The sequence below is a fragment of the Thamnophis sirtalis genome, unplaced genomic scaffold (assembly GCF_051295495.1).
Source record: "Thamnophis sirtalis isolate CommonGarterSnake01/CBP01778 unplaced genomic scaffold, rThaSir2_p1.2 scaffold_3, whole genome shotgun sequence".
NCBI classification, from domain to species: domain Eukaryota; kingdom Metazoa; phylum Chordata; class Lepidosauria; order Squamata; family Natricidae; genus Thamnophis; species Thamnophis sirtalis.
In genome coordinates, this window is record NW_028261383.1 from 155,995,282 (window position 1) to 156,006,008 (window position 10,727).

Genomic DNA, 10,727 nt, shown 5'->3' on the forward strand with positions numbered 1-10,727 from the left:
GACCTCTTGCGCGCAAGAACGAGAGAGAAGGGCGGCCCAGCGCGGCTCTGCCAATTGCCGTTGTAATTTGGATCATAGAGTGGAAGCAATGATAGGCGGGTCTGGGACACCGGATAGAGCGTCTTCTATGGCGGGGAGTGCGTGATACCCCCTTCAGGCGAACTGCTGTGTAGTCTTCCAAAAGCAGCGTGGTGCGACTGACGAACTATGGAGAATCGCTGCAGGAGGAAAGGGATAGGGGAAAAAGCGGGCAGCCATCTATTTATCAACAGCGTATCTATAGTAATACTGCGGTTTCCAAAATTGCCGCCCTGTTAGTCTTACAAGGGGGAGCGGAAGCATCCAGTTTGCTTTCGGTTGTTCTTGTTAACTTTGACGGAACAATCAGCAGCAACCCAGGACAAACAGAAATATGTCCCTCTTACAGGCGCTGGAATCGGAGACAGAGAGCGCCACACCCCAGAAAAGTTCCTTAGTGGATCTTTTCACTCTCGCTCCTGTTTTTATCAATAATTCTCGACAGGAAGAATAACTCAAAAGTCTCAGAGGCTCTGTAGGGACGGAGAATTAAACTCGATGTCCTGCTAAATCGTATTTTATGGCAACATCTGTATTCGCCTACATCCGTTTACAAGAAAAATGCTTTGCCCGAAGACAGAGAAAGACATGGCATACTTTTATCTAGGAAGAAGCTCTATTGCAACCACACTAGATTCGATGAAGATATGTAAGATTGCTTTGTAGTAGCAGAAAACGCAAAAAATGGGAGTGCTGCTGTGCAAAAACATAAATCTATTCAAAACATGTCCTCCCCTTAACTTAGGTTGCACTGGCAACTTTTTTTTAATGTGGCCCGCTAAAAGACTTGGGAAGGAGCATGATTAATAATTGAAAGTCAGTGTTTGAAATATAACATGGCAAAATAATTAAGTTTCCATCAATTTAACAGTCTCCAAATTAAAGACAGAAACAGTGCTTCAAAATTCCAGATATATTTTTTGAAAGTGGGAATAAGTCAAATAAAACCTGTGAAGCGATTTATACACACACATTTCTTACACTATAGAGAGGGTGGATCAAGCATTCATTTGGTTCAAAATAGTAAATGAGCCAGCTACATAATGATTACATACACTGTTGTATAGTGCTGTATTCCCAACATACGTGCCAGAGTGGTAATCTGCCATTTGATGCTGCTAAATTTAACACCAAGACTGCTAAGAATTGTGTGTAAATGTCTGCAAGGTTACAACATTTCTAGCCTGTTAATCTTTAACTTGCCTTTTTTTGGGGTGGCAGGGTGAACTTAATTTTAGGTTATTTGGGAATAATAGAATGATCTTTTATTATGCTGAATATTGTAAAATGGGCAGAGTTAACAAAGTAATGTTCCAGGCATATTTACCTATGCTGGTGTATTTGTTTAGTTTTCAAAATAAATGCTGCTGTGAAAAAAGCGTTGGGTGTCTAAAAACCATGGAGAGAAGTGGAAATGGCATAAAATGATGAGGAGGTTGGGTGTGAACAGCTTCCCTTATTTTAACAGGTGTCAACTTTCACATATTGTTGCTGCAGTGTCTGTGATGTTCAAGCTTGCTAATTTATTCTCACAGGAACATTCAGCTATTCAAGGACATTGCATTGATCCTCCTTTTTTTCAACATCTCTGTTTCAAAAGAGGTCAAACCTGTGTAAATGGAAGGGGGTCTAAAAGCAATCACCTATAAAACAGAGGGAAAGGAAGTCCTGTTTCAAGGTATTTGTAAGTAAGTCATCATCTATGGATCGGGACCATCATGAGCTAAATCAGTGTTTAGTTACCCATGGTCTGTAAAATAAGCTGCAATTGGTTTGCTAAGAAAAAAAATCCACATTATGTGTTAGCATAAAATGTGAATCCAGATTTTGGCTAATTTTCAGAAAAAAGACACTCAAATGGGCTGTGGAATTAACAATGGTTAAATGCTAAAATACTGCCAAGAAATCACATTCTTTAGACTTGGTTTTTTAATTCCTCCAATGGATTTATGGCAAATCTAGGGTGGTGGCTTAAGGATGCTCTCTGTCTTTCTAACTTTGTGTATTTTTATAATATGTATATTTTTGGAAGGATGTTTACTTGTAAGGCAGCTAGAATTACTTGTGGAATGAAATAAATTAGATAGACAGGTAGTAATTAGATGTTTCACACAGAATTTAATCATTTTTACTAATATTTCAGGCTGGAACTTGACCTGAAACACAAGCTGACATTTTGCAAACTGGCTGGGTTCATATAACAGGAACAAACCTGGACTCTTTTTTTTTGCATAAACACTCTAGAAAAGGATTAATAAAATATAAATAACATAAACTTGTATCAAATACAGTGAAAAAGCACACTCAACTAAGATTCAGATTTACTGAAATTAATTCATAGTGTTATATTAGATTCCAAATGCTTATCTAGATAGCCACATCTTTCCTGAAAACTAAAAAATAAAATATTGATTTTTGTTAGGATTTCATTTTACAACAAGTGATTACCAAAGAGTTATTGTTTCTCTTTAACCTCAGAAGATCATTGATGTATTTTGAGGAAAGCCTCTTCAGAACAACTGAAAATATATAACAATAGGTATGGAAAGAAACTGCTAGAAGTCTCTTACTAATATTTTCATTTGTGATCATAGCATGTATGAGTATACTCAATGGATTTTTGTAGTATTTAAGTTAAACCACACTTGAACTCTTTTTCAGATCCATAAATAGTGTAGGAATTCACCTTGTTAGCCAAATTTTTGTCTCCAATAAAAAAAACACCATGATTTCTGAACATTTAGCTATGATATGATATTTTGTCTGGTCTTGAAAACATTGGCATTTTATTCATTCATTCATTCCATTTATTTAGCCACCCATCTCACATATGGTATTAGAGATTGGATACAAATCATCCACATACAAATTTCCATATTGTGCTGCAAGATTAAAATATATAAAAACTTGATTCAGCATGAACGGCAAAATTGGCTACTATCACTTTTTCACCAAACAATGGTTTAATCAAAGCACAACTTGCTAAGATGTGGATGCTTGTCATGCCTCTGAATAAGAACTGTGGCAGAATTACAGTACAGGGATGTTCCTAGGTCAGAGATGGCAGGTAGGCCATAGGACAAACTATGCAGCTACAACTACATGCATCTTGTATGTTAAATATTTGTTTAGAATTCGTATTTGGTAGTTTTCTGCAGCCTGGTTCTTGGGGGAGAAAGGACATGTCAGAAAGATTAAAACATAGCAATTAGAGACTGTAGTGAAGTGTAGCTATCTTGGCTTGGGATAGTTTGACAAGAACGTTAAATTTGTCAAAGATTCTTAGCTCTGTCTAACTACAATTCTTAATGGAGTGGAAACAAGCCTTAAAGTTACTGCAATCTATAGGGTAACTATAGCAATATCTGGCTCCTCACAACGATTCTTGCAACCAGCAAAGTCAAAACTAAACAAACCGCTTTGTGTCTCTGCACACTGCTTGAAGCAAAACTGCATGGTTGTAGCAACTGGAGTATCCCACCATTTTGTTTCTCTGCTTTGTAATGTGTTTGTAAAATCAAGGGCAGAAAAAGCCTTACTAATAGTGGCAGCCTCTTCCCCCAATCCTTCCTCCCTCACACACACCACCCCCAGATCTGTCAAAGCTTGAATACGCTGTGGAACAGGGACCAATTCAGCCACAGTTCCCACCCAGGTTTCAACATAACATGAATAAATGGTGGGGAAAGGAGGTTTGTTGGCATTGTGAAAAGATGTATATCAAAACAGGAGGCCCATTCAAGCTGCTAGTACTGTAAGTATTTCTAGCCTTTAAAAAAAAATACTGGAATTTTTAGTGCAAAAAAAGGATTAAAAAATTTAAACAAAAAAGACAGAAAATAGGAAAAAGTGAAAAAAGAAGCAAAAAGCATAGAAGTATGACTTTCATCCTTCTTTGCATTGAGTAATTGCCATCTTAATCCTTCCCCTTTCTCTTTAAAGCTTTTTCATCCTCAAATCCATACATAATCAATTCAGATTTCTTTCAACCAAAAGCCATATAAGACCGTGATGGTCAACCTATGGCACGTGTGCCCAAAGTGGCATGCAGAACAGAGGTAGGTTCCTCCCAGTTTTGCTGAATAGATCCATAAATAGATCCTATCCTCGGCGGCACCATCTTGATTTTCTGTTCTGCACATGTGCAGAACAATCTTCATTTTAAAAAAATGCATTTTTTTCTTTTTTAATGTTCTGCGCATACACAAACCATTTTAAGTGCAAATGTGCACGCACACAGAGCAAAATTTTTCAGACACTGAATCAGTAATAATGCTGGCAGAAACCCGCAGAACTATGTCAGCTGGCACATGCGGCATCACCCGTTTCTCTTCCGGGTTTCTGGCGCACATGCGTGCAAGATGATCAGCTGGCCTTCACGTTTGCAGTAGTGCCAGAAACTGGAAGAGCTGGTCTTCCATTTTCCAGCATGAATATGCACGCTGGCCAGCTGATCATCACGCACGCATGTGCACCAGTAATCAGAAGACTAGCTGGCCAGTGCACAAGCGTGCACCGGAGACTGGAAGTTCATTTTCCAGCACACACGTTCCTCCTGGGCAGCTCCTCTTCCAGATTTCAGATCAGACACGCATGCACGTACTCACTTTTCGGAACTTGGTGCTGAAAAGGTTCGCCATCACTGATTTAAGGTCTGTCTTTTTAAAAAAGTATTATTTTCCCCCCTAGCCAAAGTGGTCAGTATTGCCATTTCCATATGAGCTCAGTTACTTTTATAATCCAAACTTCTAACTGGGTTTTTTTTTGTTAGTCTTCCATCTTTGTATATACAGCAATCTTGCCGTACCAGTACATATAATATTAGCTTCCCATATTTTTTTCGCAGTTGCGCATCCATAAAATAACTCATTTCATTGTAATATTTCTATCCTTAACAGGTTTTTCCCCTTTATCCAGAGGGAGGCAAAAGAAAGCTGACAGAATGTTCTGGATAATAGCAAATGTGGTTAGGAAGGTAGGCATACCTGTTGGACAACAAAACAATCCACAACATGAAGGCCAAAAGCCTAGGTGCTTTTGATCTTCAGTTACTCCACATTTGAAACAAAGCTTCTCAGTCTTTCGGTGAGCCCTTACTATATCTTTTTTATTTTAATGGGCTGATGCCTTTTTTTTTCTTGTTTACTAATTACCTAGGACTGCAAATGCATCAGGATTCTCAAACACCTGCTGAGGTTACAATGCAAAGCTATGGAGCCATGCAGGTAACCATTTAGGTGACTCAATTCAGAAACACAGCAGACCTTTTCATTTAGATAAACCTTTAAATTAAGGTTCTGCAAGTAAGTCCACAAAAGCTATTATCCTATACAAAAAAAGGGGGGAGGGTTTTTAATCCGGCTACTCAGATATCTGTGAAATCTGTATAACAGTCTGTTATACACACACACGCACGCACACACACACAAACAAAGTAAAAGACTGGCTAGTAACAAAGTGAGGTAGGACAAAAGCAGTTGACAAGCCAAATGTAGTTCATCAACTACAGTTTATGGGCAAGCTCCAAATTATGGTGGAACAATTTTCTGCTTTAAAAGACAAAACATCCACTAAAAATAGGTTGTTTTTAACAGGTTTTATAGTCTATTTATAAAATCAATCCCGCCCACCCGCCCAGAAAACAAAAACAAAAGGATAAAAATTCCATCTTCAACCTATATTGTGATATCCTTGCCACAACCTCCAGGTGGCCAAACAGGATAAATAAGCACCTGATAGCACCTGTCATGCAAATAAGCCATAAGGTGACTTTTAGTTTTAACACTAGGAGGCTGTCAATCCAGCCTGTCATAGGTTATTTTCTCAGGGGGACTAATACTGTTTAGTTGAACCTGTTATATTTTTTTCCATTAAGAAAAGCTAATTCTACTTACTTGGTCTTCTAAGTAATTTTAACTTAGTAAAACAAGCAGCAAGCAGCTTTTTACAAACTTAATTAAGAAGGTAATTTATTGCTAAACTATTTCATCATCTCTCTTCTTTCAGTGCTGCTCACTACTGAATCTTCGGATTTAAAATGTATTTGAAATATAAACTCTCCCATAATTCATAATATGCCTATATAAATGAGCTACCAGTGACGTTTGTATTTATTGAGCTGCTTTGGTGAGAAAAACTAAGCAAGGCAAGGGGGGTGGGGGGCACCCTGTTTTATCTGTAAATAAAACAAGCAGGGAAGGGATGGATGACACACAAACGCACACACAGCTTGTATAAATGAGTAATGGATCAGATTGAGGATCAGTGGAGTCATTTCTGTAATTATAGTTATCCAACTATTGGATTATAAAAGCAAAATGTCAGCCTGAAGCAAACAGCAGCATATGATTCATCCCGGTACGTTGTAATTAACATGTTGACAATTTTGAACTGGCAGTGGGCTAAGGCTACACAACTCTCTGCTTTCCTGGTCTTTGCTTCACAGTACTATATTATATCTGATTGCTCTCTTTACATTCTGCCAATCCTTTCTGCCACTTGACAGATATACACAAAGAGATAAAAAAAAGCTGGAGTTGGAGGGGACAGCTATATAAAACTACCAGGAATCTAATGTGCAAAAAGGCTTCACAGCTTGGCAAGGTAAGATACAGAGGGGACACCAAGCAGTTTAAGACCATGAAATAAGTTTGAAGCCTGTGGCAGTTGAACTTTGAGATGAAAGCACCACATACAGCTTGATACACCTCATATGGACTAGTTACTTGCAAGGTGAAAATCTAAGTGGTTTTTATTTATACTACTCTGGAATCATATGATCTGCTGAAGTACTGTTCTATTCCTTGGTTACCAGAAAAAGACCTGATGTTGGCTATAAAAGCAACCATTCCTATTTCATGTCCATATGTGGCTATCACTTAAGGTTAGTGGTCAATGTCAAGATTCCATTTATTAAACTACAAAACCAAGCAGCATTTGCTGTGATTGTCATTCTAACAATTCATCTAAATTGCAGTATTAGCCCAGGAAAAACCATCATTAACAGTAGATTCATAAAACCAATCTTAGTTAGTGATGGCTTGTGGAATTGGCTTGGAATGAGCAAGAAGTTGAACAATAAACCAATTTAGAAATCTGTGTAATTGTAGGCTTCAGGAAGACAGGCTATACAATTTGTAATACAAATATGCTTCTGATGGCAAGTAGTAAGAAGTGCCTTATTTTGACTGGATCATCTCTTTTGCAGACAGGCACTAGAAGCTCCTGTTCGGAAGGAAGGAGATAGAATATCATATTCTGATGTTAAGTGGTTTTTAAAAAAAAAAAAATCTGCAGCAGAATTAAATTAGACCCCAGAGTGATGAACCCCACTGAAAATATACTGTTTCAATCTTAATACAGTTGGTTTATTTTCTCTATCCTCCTGCTTCCTTGTTGCTTTCTGTACATTGTTTTTAAATGGTGAGCTTTACTTTTTGAGTTCAGCATAGCCCATGAAAACCAATACATATTTGAGCAAGTCTGTTTCAAAAACATTGTTTTGCCAATGTAGTAACCTTGGCAAAAAGGTCCACAGAAAAGATGCAAACATGATGGGTTAGAGTTCAGTACTGTAGGCTACTTCTGCTGATCACCAGCTGCCAGCAGTTTGGCAGTTCGAATCTCACCAGGCTCAAGGTTGACTCAGCCTTCCATCCTTCTCAGGTGGGTAAAATGAGGACTCAGATTGTTGAGGACAATGTGCTGACTCCGTAAACCAGTGTTTTTCAACCACTGTGCCGCGGCACACTAGTGTGTCATGACATAGTGTAAGGTGTGCCATGGGAAAAACACCCACTGGGTGTTTTTGCCTCGGGACATCTCTGTGTCCCGAAAGTTACTTTCGGGACACAGGGATGCCTCTATTAAGTCCCTGCTGCCCCGCGTTTACTTTAAAAATGCGGGGACCACCGGGAGGTAGCGCACGCAGGGACGTCACTGACGTTCCATGCGTGCGCCCATAGCAACAATCGCGGAGGACCGGAGCAGCGAGGAGAACGCGCGCTGTCAACTTGGTAAGTGTTACCAGCGGCGCGTCTCCTTCGGTGTTCCGAGCACCGAAGTGGGGCAGTACACAGGCATACAGCCTTCAGTAATACACTGTATGGCTGAAGGCTGTATGTCTGTGGGGGAACTATACTGCACCTAATGTGGGGGAATTACAACCTATAGGCACAGAGTTAAATTTTTTTAACATTTTCTAATGGTGGTGTGCCTCGTGATTTTTTTCATGAAAAAAGTGTGCCTTTGCACAAAAAAGGTTGAAAAACACTGCCGTAAACTGCTTAGAGAGGGCTGTAAAGCACTGTGAAGCGGTATGTAAGTCTACGTGCTATTGCTATGCTGGCTCAAACTGGGAAAGTAACAAATACAGATGTTCCAATGCCATAGAGTAGAGACTACTACTGTACTACTAATATGAAGCTGCATAAAAATGTCTCCTTGCCTGATACTGTATATTTTGTAGGTACTGCCATCTTTCTTCCAAATCTCCAGGAGTCAGATTGCATTTGGCTTCCCTTCCTTTAGCAATTATTTTGAGTGTTACAGTTACAGTTTAAACAAAGTATGTTCCACCCTGCCAGGCTGGGCAGTGGACATAGAGCCATGTTTCTTTATGCCAATGGTGCAGCTAGCCCTATGACCACTCTTATGGCCTTGGAGGACCATAGCAACCTACTGTGATGAAGTGAAGCTAATCCAAAACCAAGGTCACGGTTTCTTCAGAAGGGGTCCAGAGCTTCAAACACTCTTGGCAAAAACATGGAAACTTAATAGAGCAAGTCAGATCCTTTAAATATCTTGGAACGACTTTCTGTTCCTTTGGATCATAAAGGGGGAAAAAATAGGTCAGTCACCTAAAAGGCTGGCAAGAGTGCAAAGGCTATGCTAGGTTTCTACTATTCATGAAGAGGACATTCTAGGCTATCCCTCACTAAGACCTTTAAACCATAAATAATCTCCTGGATCCTATATGGTTCCCAGCTATGCCCTTACATAAAGTAAAAGCCAATGAAAATCATACAGTGTCGTTTAAGGGCCCTATTTTTAAGTTCCTTGCTGAATTTGTCCCGTTCCCTTAAACCTAAATCCTTCATGGTCCCTTATTACAGTCTGTATTGGTTATTTTAATTATGAGCTCAAATTGGGGATGCTTTAGTTCATGGGTGTCAAATGTGATTGCGTCAAGTGATGTCACATGTTGTTTTTTGCCTTTGTGAAGCCAGGGTGGGCGTGGCCTGCACATGATGCATCCAGCCCGCAAGCCGCCAGTTTAACACCCCTGCATGAAGTTGTTCAGATTCTTCACAATCATTTCAACTCCGCTTGTAAGTCCAGTTTCAGATGATGTCAGTGCAGTTTTTTGAGCCAGTTTTTGCTAGCTCCCAAGATTGGACAGGCGTGAAGCTAAAGTCGTTCCTCCTTCCTTCCCTTTGTGGATTATAGAAGGTCGTCACAGAACCATAGAGAAACATTGCAGAATCCACTGGCATTTCTCTGACAGAAGTTGACCAACCAGCTTGTTTGAAAATCTCTAAAGAATGCACCACTTCATGTGTTCTGCTGACTGACAGTTTGTATAGTCAGGCTTTCATCCAGGTGTTTAGCATGAACTTGATTACTTCCATTAAAACTTCCTTTTAATCCATTTGTCTGGGCCTATCTCTAGAACAAGATAGTAAGTTAATTCCTTTGGTGCAATATCCCACCTGATATTTTTTGAAGACTACAGTCATCTCTCTAGCTGTCTATTCTGTAAGCTAAGCATGTGAATTTTATGGCAAATAGAAGATATTTGTTCCTCAATCTTTGGAGATTAACCAGTTCTACAGCAGTTCTCAAAAATTACCATGTTCTTGCAATCTGAGAAATCATTTAAATTAGTTAAATTCACTATTAGCCTTGCCAGTTCTAATCTGGTTTCCTCAGTCTCCAAGTGCATAACAACATCCAGCTCAATTGTCCTTTTGAGAAAAAAGATGCAAAGTAAGAATTAGTGAGTTCTATCTTCCCCATTGCTCTATGGATAGAGAGGCCATCTGCTGTTCATTCAGCTCCCCCTTTGCACGTTAAAATGGACATTTCCCCCTCCTTGCTTATTACTTCTACAAATTAATTGTTCCAATTAAGCGATGTTGTAGTTGCATTACTGCTAGTGAAAACACTGCTGTGATATTTTTGCTAGGAGACATTAAATACAGCCATTTTTTTTAAAAAAAAGTATCGATTTGTCTTTACAGCTTCTTCCCATCCACTCTTTCTCCTTGCATTACCGCTCAGGATATCTTCTGCCTGACATTTTAAAAAATCCCTTCTCAAAGCCATGATTAGAAAAATTAGAACAGCGGCTAAAAGGATAATCAGAGGGAAGAGCACAGAAAGGTCTGCCAGTCAAGAAAAGGGACAGGGTGATGGCCACTGGAGGCCTGGTGTTTCTTGAGGAAGCAGTGCCGCAGTCTTGGCTCATGAGCTAAGCTGGGATGGGGGGTCAATGAGAGGCATGATTCTTCCTCTAGCACAGGGGTGTAAAACTTGCGGCCTGTAGGCCGGATGCATCATGCACCGGCTACGCCCACTCCCACTTCAGCGAAGGGAAAAGTCAAATATGTCACATGACGATGTGAGTTTGACACCCCTCCTCTAGCACA

General features: G+C 39.6%; 2 long non-coding RNA genes across 2 annotated transcripts; both read left to right on the forward strand.

Moving 5' to 3' along the window:
* The first annotated feature begins 299 nt into the window (after positions 1 to 299).
* On the forward strand, positions 300 to 5,306 carry LOC148048275 (uncharacterized). Its single transcript, XR_015695824.1, has 5 exons — positions 300 to 727; positions 1,614 to 1,766; positions 2,501 to 2,617; positions 4,977 to 5,053; positions 5,236 to 5,306. It is a non-coding gene; the product is annotated as an uncharacterized LOC148048275 (long non-coding RNA).
* A 930-nt stretch (positions 5,307 to 6,236) lies between these two features.
* On the forward strand, positions 6,237 to 9,432 carry LOC148048276 (uncharacterized). Its single transcript, XR_015695825.1, has 3 exons — positions 6,237 to 6,681; positions 6,893 to 6,961; positions 9,302 to 9,432. It is a non-coding gene; the product is annotated as an uncharacterized LOC148048276 (long non-coding RNA).
* Positions 9,433 to 10,727: the final 1,295 nt, after the last annotated feature.